The sequence below is a fragment of the Hyla sarda genome, chromosome 9, assembly GCF_029499605.1.
Source record: "Hyla sarda isolate aHylSar1 chromosome 9, aHylSar1.hap1, whole genome shotgun sequence".
Lineage (NCBI taxonomy): Eukaryota > Metazoa > Chordata > Amphibia > Anura > Hylidae > Hyla > Hyla sarda.
In genome coordinates, this window is record NC_079197.1 from 28,535,839 (window position 1) to 28,556,045 (window position 20,207).

At 42.5% G+C, this 20,207-nt stretch overlaps 1 long non-coding RNA gene across 1 annotated transcript; it reads left to right on the forward strand.

The window, feature by feature from the left end:
- The first annotated feature begins 2,157 nt into the window (after positions 1-2,157).
- Positions 2,158-8,002, forward strand: LOC130291132 (uncharacterized). Its single transcript, XR_008847801.1, has 3 exons — positions 2,158-2,246; positions 6,073-6,174; positions 7,439-8,002. It is a non-coding gene; the product is annotated as an uncharacterized LOC130291132 (long non-coding RNA).
- The last annotated feature ends 12,205 nt before the right edge of the window (positions 8,003-20,207 follow it).

The window sequence follows — 20,207 nt, forward strand, 5'->3', positions numbered from 1 at the left end:
CCGAAAGTGGTTAAATAGAAAACTCAGACATAACCTTTTGAGATGTTATAGATTCACATTCGGTGGCCCCACTGTTGGAGTCTGTGAGTTTGTTATTAGGACTGTTGTCTTTTAACACTGGGATCAATTCTGACCCAGGACAATATCTGCATGACATTGGTATGTTCTACCTATGTTTGTGTGGGCTTTTTGTGTGGGCTACTATGGTTATTTCTTACACTTCAGAAATATTGTATTCCGATTAAATTGATGGGTTACAATTTGAGTGATGACAAGGTTTATACGATGTTGCATAATATGTTGACACTTCAGAAAAACAGGCAAAAAATATGTTTGCTGGATTAGGGTGCATGCACACCACGTTTTTGCAATACAGTTCCTGTATCAGGTTTTTGATGAAAAACAGATTCCTCAAAACCTGACTAAACTGTATCAAAACGTGTGTACAAATTTCAACCGTATACGGTTAAAAAACGTATATGGTTTGAAAAATTATGTCCAGTTGCATCCATTTTTTATGAAAAAACTGTATACATTTTTAACTTTTGACTCCATTTTGAATAAAGTTTCACTTGTTTGATTGAAATTCCAAGAAACAAAACTGTGCAAAGTCAAAAACCATATGGTGAAAACCGGATGGAACCATACGCACATACGGTTCTGTACAGTTCCCATTGACTCCCATGTTAAAAAACAAACATATAATAATACGGTTTAATACGGTTTTTACCCGGACCAAAAAACGTGGTAGACAATGGTTTTGGGTAGGGGGAAAAAAACGGACATAACCATATAAGACGCAAAATGGACTAAACCGGATGATTTGACATACGGTTTACAATGTTAAAGGAGTACTCCAGAACAGGAAAATTGTACTCCATTCTACCAGCAGTAAAAAAATGTACATAGATACATGTACATGTACAAAGATGTACATACCTTCCTTCACTCCCACAGTGCCTCCGGTAAACCACTCCGGTCTCCGCCGTGATCCTCTTCCTGGTTGCCGGTGGTCAGTGAGTCATCCCACAATCCCAATCACCGGCCGCAGCGAATACCGACTCGGTTGGTGATAGGCTGAGTGGCAGTGTGACGTTTTTGGCCATGTCACATGCTATGACTCAACGACCACCGGCAACCAGGAAGAGGATCGCGGCGGAGACCGGAGTGGGTTACCAGAGGCATTGGGGGAGCGAAGGAAGGTATGTACCTCTTTATTTTTTTACCGGTGGCAGTATGGAGTACAATTTTCCTATTCTGGATTACTCATTTAAGTCAATGAATACGGTTTTCTATACGGTTCCATATGGTTTTTAACTTCAAACCGTGTACGGGAACTGTACAGCAAAAACGTGGTGTGCATGCACCCTTACAAAAAAGTGTATTTCTAACCAGAAAAGATATGACTGAAATGTGCATGATTTAGTTGGATGAATTAATACAGTTGTTGGCTAGTTACACCCATAGAAGCCATTTGCCTGCCTTGGGGTCATGGACCTACTGTAGATATGGACCTGCTGTAGACATGGACCTGCTGTAGATATGGACCTGCTGTAGATATGGACCTGCTGTAGATATGGACCTGCAGTAGATATGGACCTGCTGTAGATATGGACCTGTAGCACGGGGAGCTATAACACTTCATGATCAGCACATACTCCTGATAGAGATCTGCACAGGTTCAGACCTTATGCCTCCTCACAGCAGCACAATGGTTAAACTGCGGTTGAATCCAGGTCTCCAGGGACCCCCGTGTCTCCTAAATAATTGAGTGGCAGGAGATTATGTGTGTGTGTTTCTCTGGTCTATTGATTGTACAGCAGTTAATCGGGGGTCTCTGTGGAGCGATAATGTTGTACCAAGCAGATTATTGGAAATCACACTCTGTAATATCACCAATAAATCCTCTCTGAGAAGGTTTTTTACTGGGTGCGGGCACAGATTGGCTGTTAATGATAGGGGAATACCAATAGTAATATTAGATGGTGGAATAAACCACATTTATTAGAAGCTATTACTTGGTGTCAGCTAATTGTTACTGTGACCATCATCACATTTTTTATTCAATGCTGATAGGGTTTAATGACAATTTTTCACAGTCGTAGATCTCATCTTTATTTTCTATATATGGTAGTTTTCAGTTAGGCCGCATGGCCCTTCATGGTGTGTTTGTGTTGGCAACTGACGTATAAGAGATTGGACAGACGCCGGTCCGATTCACTTCAATTGCTAGTGACTACATTTGGGTAATTTTTCACATGTATACGTGTTTCGAAAGTGTGGCGTGCTATATACAAACATGTATATCTTCTGGAAATTACCCAAGCTTTAAATGACCACACGGGACATATGAACCCTTTGGCCATTAGCTGTCCACACTGCCTAATTCACACTTGGTCAATTCACCCTTTCTGACCAGGAATAAGCCACAAAAGTCCATACTGTAAGAACTATATGGTTGACATACTATAGTACATAAAATCATTGATGTGCCACAAATGAAAATGGCATTAAAGGGGTACTCCGATGGAAAACTTTTTTTTTTTTTTTTTAAATCAACTGGTACCAGAAATTCCTCTGTAGTATACAGCAGCTGATAAGTACTGAAATAATTAATATTTTTAAATAGAAGTAATTTACAAATCTGTTTCACTTTCTGGCACCAGTTTATGTAAAATAATTTTTTTCCTCCAGAGTATCCTTTTAAAAGTTTGTGCCATATTTAGGAACATATTGCTCCTTTTCTCACAAAATACTGACATTCACATTTTTGCACCACGTAATTACAGATTTTGAACATTTACACATATATGCAGGATAGGCCATCAATGTCTAACAGATGTGGCCCACCTGGGACCCGAACCTGTCTCCAGAATGGGCACCCCTCAGCGCTATAAACAAAGAGGTGTCTGTGCATACACAGCTCTCTCCATTCACATCTATGGGAGGTCTAAAAACTCCCCAGTAGACCACTGCTATCCACAATGATAAAATCTTTTTTTAAATATGAGGTTTATTATGAGAAGGCAATTGTGCCCCCTTTTACATATCTTGTAGGCGATAACTTAAGTAACACTCTTCAAAATTGTTTGTTATTGGTTCATTGGCTGGTAAAAGAATGGGTCTTATGCTCATTGTCCTTTTACATAGCTTGTAAGAAGATTCCATGATCACCTAAAGAAGTACTCTGACTCTCTAAATATCTAAATGTGAGAGTCACACCTCTTGGACGTCCTCCTATTGGAAGACCTTCAACTCCTAAGATGTTCTTAAAGGGGTACTCCGGTGGAAAAAAAATCCTAATCTTTACAGTACTTATCAGCTGCTGTATGCTCCAGAGGAAGTTGTATAGTTATTTTCTATCTGACCACAGTGCTCTCTGCTTCCACCTCTGTCCATGTCAGGAACTGTCCAGAGCAGGAGCAAATCCCCATAGCAAATCTCTCCTACTCTGGACAGTTCCTGACATGGACAGAAGTGGAAGCAGAGAGCACTGTGGTTAGATAGAAAATAACTATACAACTTCCTCTGTAGCATACAGCAGCTGATAAGTACTGGAAGGGTTAAGAATGATTAATAGAAGTAATTTACAAATCTGTTTAACAAGATGTTTAACCAGATCATAAAAAAAAAAAAATTCCACCGTAGTACCTCTTTAAGAGCTTCACATCCCAAGTCCGGTTTGTCATACTCTATTACAGAAGCTGAAGGCTGATTTTCCAGCACCATGGGGCTTCTATTCTTTTGACAAGAGAGGGACCCAGTGGATCACTCTTCATTGGGCAAGCAAACAGTGACTCTGATTTAGCCATGTGGTATGTGGTCTCCCATGCATTTGGATGAGCACCATGTAAGGCTATATCTTTCTTGAAGCTGGTGCTCCAGGAGAATTGTGACAAGGCACAACTTCCCTTGGCGAGATCAGCAGTTTTCAAGCAACAGACCTGATTTCAATCAGTGAGAACTACTCATTTTTATAGACTTTTTATCATTGTATTATCAGTACAGACACAGGCGTTACTACAATGGAAACGGGTCTCCGGTAGGGTCGACTTCTACTTATGGTTGAGGTACGTGCTCTCAATTCACCCAAGTGCAAGTTAAAAAGTGCAAGTGTTCACACAAAAAAACGTGCACGAGGATGTGGTCCATCGCAAATCCTTTTCCAAAAGGAGAGAGGCCCCCCCAATAAACCAAACCCATCGCCTCTGGGCCAAAAGGCACCTGCAAGGTTCCAGGTACAATGTCCCCTTTCGCCAAAGCTACTCAGGGACTGAAAGTGCTCCTGGCGAACAACCGGGCAAAAACCAAGTTGTCGCCGAGGAACCAGTAAAACCGGTGTGGCACCCCTGCCGAAGCAAGAGTGTCCGGGGCATGGCAGGGAGGTGAGGAACTGAGGACCACACACACCTCCCCTAGACCGCCAGGAGGGACATCCAGAAGGGCAACCGCACTCTGAACAACCCTAGTGACGAAAAGTACACAAAACGTGGACAAAGGGACACAAAAATAAATTTAAAAAAAGGGATGTGCGCGGTGTGATACTGCCTGGACATCCATCCAGATCTATAAAAATTCCCCGATTCTAGCCAGAAGACCAGGATACTAAGGGTGAGTGCCCAGAAGAGTGAGAGAAAATGTGCATGCTTTGTGCCATCTTTCAAGTGGGACTACAACCTCCCAAGTGAATTCCGGCACCCTAGGGTCACCACTCCCATGACACTTTTGCACTTCTTACTCTACCCGGACCTTAGGGCCAGATCCAGCAGGAGCAGGTCTCATAAGGGTTAGCTGCTGCTCTCTACAGCCATCTCTGGTACACCTGCCCCGCTGTGTGGTTCCCCGTCCTGCCTTGGTGGTCTTCCACACCGCCAACTAGCAGGAAAGGTACTACACTTGATCTTAGCGTAGTACAGTGATCAATATGAATGCTTGAATTGTAGAATAGATGTAGCAGATGACAATTGAGTGCAGATGATAGACCTGGAAAAAGGAGCAACTCACTAAAGTTATACTGAACCTAATGTGTGAAAAAAAATTAACTTTTAGCTCACCTGCTGTGCAGTCCATAAGGCAAGACAACACACCGCCCAGTTGTAGGGACATCACCAAACTCGGACACGTTTCGAGCGCAGGCGCTCGAAACGTGTCCGAGTTTGGTGATGTCGTTACAACTGAGTGGTGTGTTGTCTTGCCTTATGGACTTTTTATCGAATCTAATAATAGTTTGAAATTTTAACTGCATGCTGAACCTATCTTCTGCATATTCTCATATATTGAACCTAAGACCGAACTATCTTTTATTATAATAAATTATTAAAGGTGGCTCCAAACCAAAACTTCTCTTCCCAAAGGATAATGTCGATTGGTTGTAATTTCGAATGCAATAGCTGAAACTTGTAAGATAGCTGCAGACATCCTACTGAATATAATGAGTGCATTATGGACAACCGTATGCATCATAAACAATACCATATTGACGGCTCTGCCATTATTGCATAATCACTCCAGGCTGCGCACAGTACCGCCGCCCTCATCGCATGCAGCCTAATATAAACCGGTTAACAGAGTAATAATCAGGAGTTCTACTTGCATATTTTTGGTCATATTGTTTTCTTTGATAAGATGTAGAAATGGAGTATTTATGTCCTTCCTTACACCACTCCACTGTCACTTCAATCCCGCTGAAAGCTCATCAAATAAGAAAGGAAACCTAAGGGCAAATATTAAATCTTGCAAAATAAGCTCGCTTGCCATGTTCAAAAGACAGACTCGTTCTTTTATCTTATGAAAATTGGTATTTGTTTTGTCATTCAAAGCATTTCTTGATTTATTATTTGCAATGCGGGACTTTACATTGGGGGAAAGTGGACAATGTTTAGTCAAACAGCTGGTTTACGGAATATAATGAAGGCCATTTAATATATACAATTTAAGGTGTGTTTTACCTACGGTAAAGGGGTTGTCTGACATTATAAATTGTTGTGCCTGGGTTTGGGCTGGACTAAAAAAAAACAAAAAAAAAAACATATACTCACCTGCAGCGATTCTTTACCATATCTGTCCCCACAGGGTCTAATTCTGCTCAATGCACAGGAATCGCCCTCTTAGTTGTGTCTCACAGTAATTGGCCGAGAAGGTGCTTCCTGCATGGATTGGGGGAGATCAGAGAAAGTGAGTATAAGGTTTTTTTTTTGTTTTTGGTTTTTACCCAGCCCGAGCCCAGACACACACAATTTGTATTGCCAGAAAACCCCTTTAATATGAATGTTTTTCATTTTCTTTACCTAAAGATGGGTAAACCAGAAGTTACTGTACACATTCATGGTCTTGTGACCAGGGGTGTAACTATAGAGGGTGAATTGGTTCACAAAGAGGCAAAAAGGTCCCTGTAGGTTATATGCAGAGATCAGTATAATGAATGACACATTATAGTTGGAGGCCCTGTTACAGATCTTGTGTTAGGGCCCAGGTGCTTAAAGAAGATGTCCAGTGCTAAGCAATGTCTGATCGTGGGGGATCCAACCACTTGGACCCTTCGCCCCAACATGGGGCCCCGACTTGGCTCTGGCCGAGCTGCTGTGTATGACATTTTCACACAGCAGGTCAGCTGGTACAAACACTTTGTCTCTGCCTCTCCCATAGAGATGAATTGAGGGAACGTGTTTGTACCAGCTGGCCTGTGGATACGGAAAGCGCTCTAGCAGCGCAGAGCTGGGGGCGAGTTAGGGCCCCGTACAGGAGATCACGGAGGGGTTGCAGAGGTTGGACCCCTCGCGATCAGACATTTATCCCCTACCCTAAATGACTGAGCACTGGACTTCTTTAAATTCATGCATCTGCACTTGAACACTAATAAGCCCTTTGGGGCACTGTTCTTTAGCTTCATTGATTGAAAAGTCACATACAGTGGTCAAGAAAATAATGAGATATTGGAATGGGGAATGGCTTTTATTGAGACTCATAGTAGAATGACTTCTGTAGTAACCAGAGAGTACTGAGAGATGAGCATGGTATTGTAGATCCCAAGGTATAAAATCCATGGTAAGGACATTTTTAAGATTCTACACTTAGCATGGGTAAAATTGCTTAATTTCACCTGTTTGTCAGAGGTCTTCCACAGGTTAGCACATGGACCTGACTATTTGTGTATGTATGACATGGTCACCCATGTATAGCCAATGGCAGATTTTCCCTACAATAATATCTTAATTTTATAGTAAAGGAAAACTGAAGGGCATTATTATTGGTATTTTCTTTCTTTTGTTAATTTCAGAAAACCGTTTTCATGTCTTAAAGCAGGTGAAAAAAATCTCCATGTATCTGAATAAAAAAACAGTAAATCTTATTGAGTAAATAAGAACCCAGGGAGAATCCCACCTTATCACCTTTAATGATACATTACAACAGAATAATTCAATCATCCTTTGTCCTACAGATTGTGGCTCGTGTCCTCCAGCCGGCCATCAAGTTGATCTGCCAGTGACAGTCAGGGGAAGCTGATGAAATCCCTGACAGCTGACTGTGTCCTGTCCATCAAGTTGGCGACCCCCACATATGATTCCCTTCTTAATCTAATATGTTACCAATGGACATATGTCAAAGCGCCATAGCTTCTAGAGACAGTCCTCAGGTGCCTGAAGCTGAAGCCGAGAAATAATGTTCGTCGGGGGATTCAGGGAGATAACATCATTAAAGGATTCAGACGTGAGTGACGCGCGCCAACCCTGTGGTTTTCCTTTGAAGTCGACCCCCAATTTTTCGCTTGGTTTTATTCATTGCTAGATTTCATCCTTCTCCATAGTCCCACTATCCTTACAATTTACACTCACTGACAAAAAAGATTATGCACCCAGATAGAAATTGCAGTCAGATTACTGCAAAACTCGGCATGCAGTTATGTCTTGGCAAATATGTAAATAAATACAGGTGTGGTCTGGTTACCCACTGGGTCTTGCCACAAGAGGGTGCTTCCCCATTGCCCTATAAAAATTATTTTAGAAGCTACTTTTGGGCAGTTTGCCTCTTAGTGAGAAATCGTTGACTAGGAGACTTGCCTCTACGATGCACATGAAGACATATTGCCCTGTTAACAGATTTCGAGAGGGGGCTCATCATTGGACTGATTGAAGTAGAGTGGTCTTTTAACCAAAGTACCTGCTATCTAAGACATTCTGACCAAGCTGTTGGGAGGTGTTGGGAGCAGTGGTTACATGAGGGCACACACATATAGCAAACAGGCATTGGATGGTCCAGACAGGCCACTAGTTGAGATGATCACCCTATCCACCAACAAGAATGAGAAGTTCCCACAGTTTCGTTGTCCACCATAAAGACACAAGTAGCACCTTCGTTACACACCCTGTCTATGCCCCCGCCATTTGGTGTCATGACGCCTGTTATGTGTCCTCCTGCTGACAGCAAGCCACTTTCACCTTCATTTGCAGTAGTGTCATGAACGAAAAACCTAGACTGCTATTGACTGGAACCATATGGTCTTTAGTGATGAATCCAGGTCCTGGATGATGTCGATGATCTGGGGGCCACGTGATGTGCGCCTCCATCCGGCCTTGGCTATGGAGCGGCTCACTGTCCCTGCTGCTGGCGTGATGATCCGGGGGGGGGGGCATCAAATACAACAGTCTGTCACCCCTAGTAGTGATATGAGGGACAATAACAGCTCTGAGATATGTGCAGGACATCCTGCGGCCACATATTTTGCCTTTCATGGCTTCTCACTGGCATTTTTCAGCAGGATAATGCTTGCCCACACACAGCAAGCGTTTGCCAGGATTGTAACACTTACTTGGCCTGCCTGGTCCCCAAGTTTATTACCAATTAAGCATTCATGGTGATACAGCTTCAGGAACCTGTGCAAGATCTACAGGCCCAGGCATTCTCCTGGGAGCTGCACTGAGATCACAGGGGATCCCATGGGCAGGATCCCCGTGATCAGACATCTTATCCCCAATCCTTTGGATAGGGGATAAGATGTCTAAGGCCGGAAAATACCTTTAATGCATTTTTTTAAATCTTTTTAATTATTCATTTGCTACCTATAGTAAGTGAATCATGATCCTGCTGCAGCTTTTCATAAGCACATAAGGTATTTTATATCAACTCAAATACAGTAAAGCTTAAAGGGGTATTCCAGGATTTTTTTCTTATATGACTATGTTACAGGGGCTGTAAAGTTAGTGTAGTTCATTATATAGTGTCTGTACCTGTGTGTGATGGTTTTCTCACAATTCTTATGTGATTTTCACCCCAATATTTATTTTTAACAGCATACAAAATTACTGCTGGCTCAGATTTTTCCCAGGTTGCAATGCGGCTGAGACCTGACTCACTAGTCAGCTGATGACAGGGAGCCTGTCTGCTTCAATGGGTGGAGCGATCGCTTGGTGGGAGAGAGATCAATCTGCAACTAATGCAACAGCTGTAGACGCCCTTATTGAAAACCACAGGTCTTTTGAATGGATGCAGCTCATTTATGTTTCAATTGGTGGGGTGTCTGATGTGTGGGAGGGAAGAAAATGGAATTATGGGATTTGTAGGCAAAAAAGAATAACTCAAACAGGAAATACCAGTTCACAAAATGCTAGCCACAGTGTTATGGTAATCTCACAATATAGCCATTTTGCCCCAAGACAAGTGCAGATCCTTCCTAAGCATGTCCATTACTGTCTGCCAGGTATGTACTAAAATCCCCTTATGGTGGATAACCCCTTTAATATGCTGTCATAGCAACTGTGTATTCCTTTCTGGGACTTCTATTAAAATGAATAATAATGATAGTGTTTATTATTATTATTGCTGTTATAATAATAATTATTACTATTGCTGTTATAATTATTATTATTTTTCATGGTATGGCTGCAACCTCTTCATTGTAATAACAGGCACAGCGCCATCCATGTGTTTGGTTGTATGGGGTACTACAGCTTAGACCCATTCAAGTGAAAACTAAGATGAGGCTATCAAAGTTAAGTCATAGGAAAAAGTGAAAAACGTTAAATTAACAGCTTATAGTTTCTACTGTCTCTGAATTCCACTGACAGCTCAATGTTTCCCAGATTTCACCCCGGGGAGGTTTCTGTTTGCTTTACTTTTCATGCACAAAGTGGTGTCATGATCTATCCCATTCTCTATATTAATAAACACGTCTTCAGCTGTAATATCTATTAATCTATTCTCTTATGATTCTGTTCTTAGCACATAGAATTGTCAATGGAGTGCGGAGTAGAAAAATCTTTATTTCTTCTCCTTCCCATAAACCTCACCTATTTATGGCTGGGAGGTAGGCTGCTGTAGTAGAAAGGTTCTCCCACAAATCTATAGTACGTTTGGAAAGTCTTCAGACCCTTTCAATATTTTACATAACTTCACCTTGCTTTAGGGCCTATTCCCACGGCAGAATTTCCACTTGTGGAATTCAGCCTCAAATTAAAGCCCATAGACTTCTCTGGGATTCCGCACTCCCATTCACACTTCTGAATTTCTGCTTGCGGAATTCCGCAAGCGGAAATTTAGAAGTGTGAATGGGAGTGCGAAATCCCATAGAAGTCTATGGGCTTTAATTTGAGGCTGAATTCCACAAGCGGAAATTCTGGAATTCCGCAAGCGGAAATTTAGAAGTGTGAATGGGAGTGCGGAATCCCATAGAAGTCTATGGGCTTTAATTTGAGGCTGAATTCCACAAGTGGAAATTCTGGAATTCCGCAAGCGGAAATTTTGAAGTGTGAATGGGAGTGCGGAATCCGATAGAAGTCTATGGGCTTTAATTTGAGGCTGAATTCCACAAGTGGAAATTCTGCAGTGTGAATAGACCCTAAGGATAGGTTCACACTACGGAATCTCCGGGCAGAAAATTTCCGCCTGGAGATTCTGAGTTAGTCGCCGCTAGGACCGCGCGGACACTGCAGCCTCCAATAGACGGCAATGTGTTCTGCGAGTATTTCTGCCTGAAGAATGAGCAATGCCATTCTTCAGGCGGATATTTTCATGCAGATTTTCTGTTCACAAATTCCAAAGTTTGAATTTGTGAACGGAAACCCATTCACTACACTATACATTTTAGTAAGCGGAATTTCTGCCTGCAATTTCAAAGCAGAATTGCAGGCGGAAATTCCATAGTGTGAACCTAGCCTTACTGTTTTATAGGAATCACTAGAGAGCAAACCCCCAGATCTTTGATGAGAACTACTATACCGACCATTGTGAACCACTAAGTCCAATTGGTATTGTTACATATTGTGTATACTGTATAGGAAGTCCTCTCTCAACAGCTTGTTTTTTTTGCTCTGATATGTATTGTCATATGCATTGTGTATACTGTATAGAAAGTCCTCCCCCAACAGCTTGTTTTTTTGCTCTGATATGTATTGTCATATACACTGTGTATACTGTATAGGAAGTCCTCTCCCAACAGCTTGTTTTTTTGCTCAGATATGTATTGTCATATGCATTGTGTATACTGTATAGGAAGTCCTCCCCCAACAGCTTGTTTTTTTGCTCTGATATGTATTGTCATATACACTGTGTATACTGTTTAGGAAGTCCTCTTCCAACAGCTTGTTTTTTTGCTCTGATATGTTTTGTCATGTATGTGACCATATAAAGGCAGGACTGTGCCTTTCCAAATTATGTCCAGTCACCTGAATTTACCACAAGTGACAGAGAGCTGTCTGCTGAACTTTAGGCCAACAACTCTCTCTCTCCTGATTCTTTTCTGAATTTGGAGAGGGAAGAAAGCCACTGCCAGACACCTCTGACAGCATTTACTTATGTACTTTCATTATTTCCCCTGCCATCTGCCATTGGGGGAGAGTGGGATGGCCTCTATATGCATTATATGGTTGGCAGATCCCGCCAAAAATCTGTGGTTTAGGAGAACTCTATTCTTATGTCTTTGGCCAGCATTATTTTCTATATCAGAAGCCTATAGGAAGACTGATAAATGTTTGCTGCTTTTTTTCACTTTGATACTGCCTACACTATGATGGGTGGTTTCTGGCAGCTTCTACCCATCCCCCCAGCCTTGATAGATGAATCTCTCCCTATTTGGGTATAGGGTTAGATCTATCAATCAAGATCTGGGAGGCGGTGAAAAGCCACCAAGGACTGCCCATTTCACTCCTGGTTCATGCAGCGTGAAAGTGATGACAAGTTCCCTTAACGGTAAAGTAGAACTAGTACAAATCATGAATGCACTTCCAGCCAGTGGAACAATACAGAAATGACTAGTGCTAAGGAAATTACTTGAATAAATATTACAGGGGTGTAACTATAGGAAATTTAGGAGTTGCAATGGCTACCAGGGCCTGGAACCTGGGGTGAGGGACAAATGGTCCCTTTGCCCCTTATGAGGAGATTAGTAGTGTTGAGCGCGAATATTCGAATTGCGAATTTTTACCACGAATATCGGCAATTCATGATTTTGTGGAAATTTAGAATATAGCGATATATATTCGTTTTTTTTTTCATAGTACACATCACAACAATGATTTGTACTTTGTAAATAAAAAGTGATCATCCCTCCCTGCTTCCAGCTTGTGGTCCAAAAGAAGCCTCCAATATTATTTACTGTGTGAGTCGGTGTGGAGCGCAAACATTTCGTATATGCAAATATTCGAAAATTCACGAATATCAGCACTTCCGAAGGACACTGATCCCTCCCTTCTTTTAGCTTGTGGGCCAATGAGAAGGATGCAAATACAGTTGTCAGAGGTTAGCAACATCCTTAGCAACCAATAGGAAAGTAGTTAGTTAAAAGATATAATCGCGCATGCGCACTTTGCGAATTTCATTACGAATTTCGTATGGAAAAAAAGTTAACGAATATGCGAAATTCGCGAACATAGGACGAATATTTGTCCATATATTGGCAAAAAATCGCAAATTCTGATATGACCTATGCTGCTCATCACTAAAGATCATTCAGTACTATAATTGATGCACTGTAGTATACTTGTGGGAGCGGGGCTGTTACAGATTATGCATTAAGTCAAGTGAGCTTCAAGTTACATGTCCCACTTATATTACAGATAAAATATAGGATTTCATGAGGGTTTGGTATGAGACAAGTGGGATATTCAGTCCAACAGATAACATAAGTATTGGTCAAATGATCTATTTATTTTCCATTCATCATGATGTGCTCTCTGTTATTAAGGCCTCATTTAAGATAGATCATCGAAACTTTCCAGCTGGCTGCTAAGTGGATCTTGGCCACCATCCGGCCCAAGATTGATTATATCCTACATTAAATGATTAATGAATAACAAATGTTACTCCAGTACTGATCGGTGTCCTCAGACAGATTTAAGCGGTCGCCCGCAGTGCGCTCACCACAGGTAAACTATGGAAGAGCTGCCAATAAAATGCAGTTTTCGCAGGGATCATTGATCATTGGCCCTTTTGACAACTGTTGTGACCCTCTCATAAATTCATGCTAATTTTCTGATCTGGTTACGAATTCCATATTTTACAAGTCCTGGTAGTTGTTACATGCTCGATATGAATGGCTTTCAACCTTTATTTATAAGATAAATAAAATTACAATAATTTAAGCATGTAGTAGATGTATCAAGACTGACAACGTCAAATAACTTCCGTAGACTAGTCTAGACTGCTCTGGTGAGGTAAAGATCAAACATTGTTGAAGGGCCTCCAATCGAATTCTAAATTAAACTGACCCTCAAACATGTTTTCAATTGCAATTACAGGGACAAAAGAAACCCCTAATATTTGTCCATTATCAATATGGATTGACCAATACAATAGATTAGTAAAGCTCCAAAAAACTTTTTATAAAACAATTGTCAAAAACTGTCGCTACAATGCGCTTCACTCCCCACTATGTGTTAATGTGAGCAAAACGGTCCTATAGATTTATAATATGAGACCGCATCGGTCACTTAACAAAGAGCTGGGAGAGAGAACACAGACTTTCCCCGCTTATTTTAAAGGGGTACTCTGCCCACAGACATCTTAGATGTGTGATCGCAGGCGTCCCACCGCCATGATCTCTGTGCATCACCTGGCATTCTAAACAGTATGTCTGGAACACTGGGTTCCCCCAGCAGGAGAAATGATGCCACACCACGCACTCCCTCATGACATCACACCACGCCCCCTCCATTCATGTCTATAGGAGGGGGTGTAACAACGGTCACGGTTGGTCAAAGTGATGATGGCACCATGTAGAGTTTCAGGAGGTTTACTCAAGACTGTCTCCAGTCCATGCATGAGAAGGCATTCATCTTTAATATCCTGTTCCTGCTATAAAAGTGAATAATCAGCTAGCCAGAAGAGGTGATAGCTGAGCAAGGACTCTTGTGCAAACACTTAACTCTTTGAGGGTTTCTGGCAGAGTTAGTGCTAAGTGATTTACATGTCATGATCATCTTTATCTTACATCCTGCATTAGGGAATCATAATAGCAGTAGCCTAGTACAAGTCTTTTTTCTTTTAATTCACCAGTCAGCCGTACTATGTTGGACCGCATAAATCATCACTAGGAACACAAAAGTGCTTAAAACATATTCCGAGACTTCCCTGTCAGTATTTCTGCTAACAAAGGGACTGAAGCGAACTGTGACCTATTTCCAAGCTTCCATCCGAAACACTGTAACTTTGCTACCATGTGCTGTAGAGGAGTTTATTATGTGTATGTGCACAGTGGACTTCCAATATATCTAGATTACATTTGTTGCACACACCATTGTGGGTAAGACACCTCATCCAAATGTACCCCTTGGTCAAGGACTTCTTATCTTGTGCCCATTTACAAAAGTCACCTATGTCCAAAGGGGGACATACAGGTTTAGCCAGCTAAAAAGCCAACCTTGACCACTTTACAGACTTTGCCAGAGGGACTACTACCCTCTGCTGCCCTAGACTACTCCACCAAACCTCTTCATTGGTATCACATCATCACTGATTTTTACTGGAGCCTACACGCATAGGAAAAACGTATTCAGAATACTCCATACTGTATTTAAGGGTGAAAACTTTCAATATGACCATATTGTGTAGATCCAATATTACACTATAGCAGTCATACTAAAAACATTTCTTTATGGGAAAATTTATTTTAATTTATTATTCGTCATACCAAGAAGGTTATGGTGGGATTAAGCGGCAGTCACATCAAATTTTTAGCATTACATTGGGTTGTACGACATCATCAAAAAGGGGTGTCAGCATATAGCCCGATGTGTTTGGCAGGTGGGCCCGTTTACTTTAAAGGAGTACTCCGGTGGAAAACATTTTTTTTTATCAACTGGTGCCAGAAAGTTAAACAGATTTGTAAATTACATCTATTAAAAAATCTTTACCCTTCCAGTACTTATTAGCAGCTCTATGCTACAGAGGAAATTCTTTTCTTTTTGAATTTCTTTTTTGTCTTGTCCACAGTGCTCTCTGCTGACACCTGATGCCCCTATCAGAAACTGCCCAGAGGTGGAGAAAATCTCCATAGCAAACATATGCTGCTCTGGACAGTTCCTGACACGGACAGAGAGCACTGTGGACAAGACAAAAAATTAATTAAAATTTTCTCTCGCATACAGCTGCTAATAAGTACTGAAAGGATTGAGAATTTTTAATAGAAGTAATTTACAAATCTAACAATAGAAAAAGAGTTGGAGAGGCTCTTGTCAAACAAACCACCAAAATAACCCGGGCTACCCAATTTTGACACCTATACCCAAGGTGTTGGATACGTGAACTGGTAAATAAAATGTAATTGGGGCTCAGGGTTTCAGGCAAATAGGACAAGGTGTATGGTATGTAGAAATATATTTATTGAGGTACTAAAAATATAGATAATATAGTAGGATAGTGGCTTCTGCGTCTCACAGGGCCCTTGTGAAGGCGCAGCACCAACTATAAGTACGTAAAATATTGAAACAAGTATAATATATAAAATATATAAAATTGTATTATAATAAAATATAATAAGACCACCATATAATTATCATACAGTATCTAATTGTATAGGAGGGATGTCTTTATAGGAGGGTACAAGTTCATCCACAATTGTCTTCTCCTCTCTCCAAAATGTGTGCAAATACAACAACTTCCAGTTCAATTAGCCGTAACCAGTAGCAACCACAAAAGAGTTCTAGTTCAAATGTCGATATTCAAGGTTAATAACCACTGGTAACCATATAATTATATAATGATGATGCCCGGCAATAGTACCAATTTCATAGAGTTCGGTTATGTATTAGTATCCCATGGCAACCATTCATTAATAACCGGCCGCGACAATGCCTCACAACTGTGCAGGTTTGGAATATGTTCACACTTAATAACAATAGGCCGGCAGATGATAGACAAGTTACACACTTGTATGCTGTAACTGTTGCAATGTTACAATACAGTCATATCACTAGATACTTTGTGTCTCACCCCTCCCGGGCTCAGGTATGCAGGACTTCACGGGGATGCTGCGATCTCCTTCAGTAGCGCGGTCACTGGGTGGCTCTCATAGCGTGAAGCCGCATCGCCGGAGACTCGGCCGTCTCCCACGGTGGCAATGCTTGATGACAGTGGGCTCCGGGTAGTGGTCGTACAGCGGTTTTGTAGGTGTGTATACTGTGACTCCGGTGGCGTCCTCGTGGTAATGAGGCGCGTGATTCTCCTGTGTCGGGTGTCGGGTGATTGACAGTTATCTTTCCCGGTATCAGGCTCCTGGTAAATGGACTGGAGTTGTATAAGCAGGTATATTGGTGGTCTAATTCATTATTCTTAGGGACGCTGGACGCGTTTCAGGACTGTCTCAGTCCTTTCTTCAGCAGCTATAAATATGGATCCATATATTATATGGTAATTATACTACAATTTTATATATTTTATATATTATACTTGTTTAAATATTTTATGTACTTATAGTTGGTGCTGCGCCTTCACAAGGGCCCTGTGAGACATAGAAGCCACTATCCTACTATATTATCTATATTTTTAGTACCTCGATAAATATATTTCTACATACCATACACCTTGTCCTATTTGTCCGAAACTCTGAGCCCCAATTACATTTTATTTACTAATTTACAAATCTGTTTAACTTTCTGGCACCAGTTCATTTAAAAAAAATAAAAGTTTTCCGCTGGCATACCCCTTCAATAGGCTGGATGTAGTCTAATTGTGACTACATTTGGTCCTGAATGTATCTACAGTCTGTGCGGGACTAAGAATGTGGTAGATCATGTTATTGAGTTCCGCAGAGACAGCAGATGTGCTTGGTAAATGGGCCAAGCTCAGTCATAATTAGACTACCTTTGGGCCCCCAATGTTGGGCTATGTTGTTGCTCAGTCCTGTTTCATCCTGAGCTGCAAAACCAGATATGACCCATTGGCAGAGATGATGCTGTTTTTTGGCCCATCGTCCATACTTTAACAGAGCTGTGCTGTGATGCCCAACATGACCCATATGGTGCTGGTTTTGGCCAAATGAACCAGCTATAGGCCAGTATCACTCAAGCTGAGTGTCCTGGCCCAACTGTTGCTCAGAACCCAAGCATTTTAGATCCCTATGAGGCTGTGCATTTGGATCATCAAACCAATGGTCGGGCTGGAACACTCAGGCGTAATACTAAAATATCAACCATAAATGCTCTCTGGGCCTATGGCCATCTTTATGGTTTTGGATCTGATCTCATACAACTGGTACGAATTGTTTCGAATTTCAGCATTTCGTAAATGAAGGGTTAACTCGTGCCCAATACAAATCCTTAAATATAATTGAAAATCCTTGTGCTTCAGCTGAGATGTTATTGGCCGGTGGTGTGAAATGTAATATAATACTAATCTTTTAGTAATCCAGTTAATTAAAAAGTGAAATTATAGAGACTTAAAATATTCACCCATGTTGTTATTTTTTAAGCTATTCACAGTCGTCTTGTGTTGCTCTAATCCACTGAACTGGCCCCAAAAATATATGAGTTGATTCTGTTTAATTAAAAGTAAAATCAGATGAGCTTACATTTTACAGGAAATTATTTCCTCGCCGAGCTGTTTTGCATAGGAAAACGTGAAAAGGGTTTAAAAAAGTCAAAATCATAATAAAATAGTAAATTGTTATTGCACATCGTGGCAGAATTTATAACAACAGACTAAATCGTGAATCCCTGTCACGATGCCGGCTGGCAGGTAGTGGATCCTCTGTGCCAGAGAGGGATTGGCGTGGACCGTGCTAGTGGATCGGTTCTAAGCCACTACTGGTTTTCACCAGAGCCCGCCGCAAAGCGGGATGGTCTTGCTGCGGCGGTAGTGACCAGGTCGTATCCACTAGCAACGGCTCAACCTCTCTGGCTGCTGAAGATAGGCGCGGTACAAGGGAGTAGACAGAAGCAAGGTCGGACGTAGCAGAAGGTCGGGGCAGGCAGCAAGGATCGTAGTCAGGGGCAACGGCAGGAGGTCTGGAACACAGGCTAGGAACACACAAGGAACGCTTTCACTGGCACAATGGCAACAAGATCCGGCAAGGAAGTGCAGGGGAAGTGAGGTGATATAGGGAAGTGCACAGGTGAAGACACTAATTGGAATCACTGCGCCAATCAGCGGCGCAGTGGCCCTTTAAATCGCAAAGACCCGGCGCGCGCGCGCCCTAGGGAGCGGGGCCGCGCGCGCCGGGACAGGACCGAGGGAGAGCGAGTCAGGTACGGGAGCCGGGGTGCGCATCGCGAGCGGGCGCTACCCGCATCGCGAATCGCATCCCGGCTGGCAGCGGAATCGCAGCGCCCCGGGTCAGTGGATCTGACCGGAGCGCTGCAGCGGGGAGAGTGAAGCGAGCGCTCCGGGGAGGAGCGGGGACCCGGAGCGCTCGGCGTAACAGTACCCCCCCCCCTTGGGTCTCCCCCTCTTCTTAGAGCCTGAGAACCTGAGGAGCAGACTTTTGTCTAGGATGTTGTCCTCAGGTTCCCAGGATCTCTCTTCAGGACCACAACCCTCCCAGTCCACTAAAAAAAAAGTTTTCCCTCTGACCTTTTTGGAAGCTAAGATCTCTTTGACAGAGAAGATGTCCGAGGAGCCGGAAACAGGAGTGGGAGGAACAGATTTGGGAGAAAAACGGTTGAGGATGAGTGGTTTGAGAAGAGAGACGTGAAAGGCATTAGGGATACGAAGAGAAGGAGGAAGAAGAAGTTTATAAGAGACAGGATTAATTTGACACAAAATTTGAAAGGACCAAGATAGCGTGGTCCCAACTTGTAGCTAGGGACACGGAAGCGGACATATTTAGCGGAGAGCCATACCTTGTCTCCAGGGGAAAAAACGGGAGGAGCTCTTCTTTTCTTATCCGCGAACTTCTTCATGCGTGATGAAGCCTGTAAGAGAGAATTTTGGGTCTCTCTCCATATGATGGAAAGGTCACGAGAAATTTCATCCACAGCGGGCAGACCAGAGGGCAAGGGGGTAGGGAGGGGGGGAAGAGGGTGACGGCCGTACACCACGAAAAATGGGGATTTGGAGGAAGATTCAGAGACCCTGAAGTTATACGAGAATTCGGCCCATGGAAGGAGATCTGCCCAGTCATCCTGGCGGGAGGAAACAAAATGTCGCAAATAATCACCCAAGATCTGGTTAATTCTTTCTACTTGTCCATTGGACTGGGGATGATATGCAGAAGAAAAATTTAATTTAATCTTGAGTTGTTTACAGAGAGCCCTCCAGAATTTAGACACGAATTGGACGCCTCTATCCGAGACAATCTGCGTAGGCAACCCGTGAAGACGAAAAATGTGTACAAAAAATTGTTTAGCCAACTGAGGCGCAGAAGGAAGACCAGGAAGAGGGATGAAATGTGCCATTTTGGAGAATCGATCAACGACCACCCAAATAACAGTGTTGCCACGGGAAGGGGGTAAATCAGTAATAAAATCCATACCAATCAGAGACCAAGGCTGTTCGGGGACAGGCAGGGGATGAAGAAAACCAGCGGGCTTCTGGCGAGGAGTCTTATCCCGGGCACAGATAGTGCAGGCTCGCACAAAGTCCACAACATCCGTCTCCAGAGTCGGCCACCAATAGAAGCGGGAGATGAGTTGCACAGATTTCTTGATGCCCGCATGACCTGCGAGATGGGAGGAGTGACCCCATTTGAGGATTCCGAGGCGTCGGCGTGGAGAAACAAAGGTCTTTCCTGGAGGAGTTTGCCTGATGGAGGCAGGAGAAGTGGAGATCAGGCAGTCAGGTGG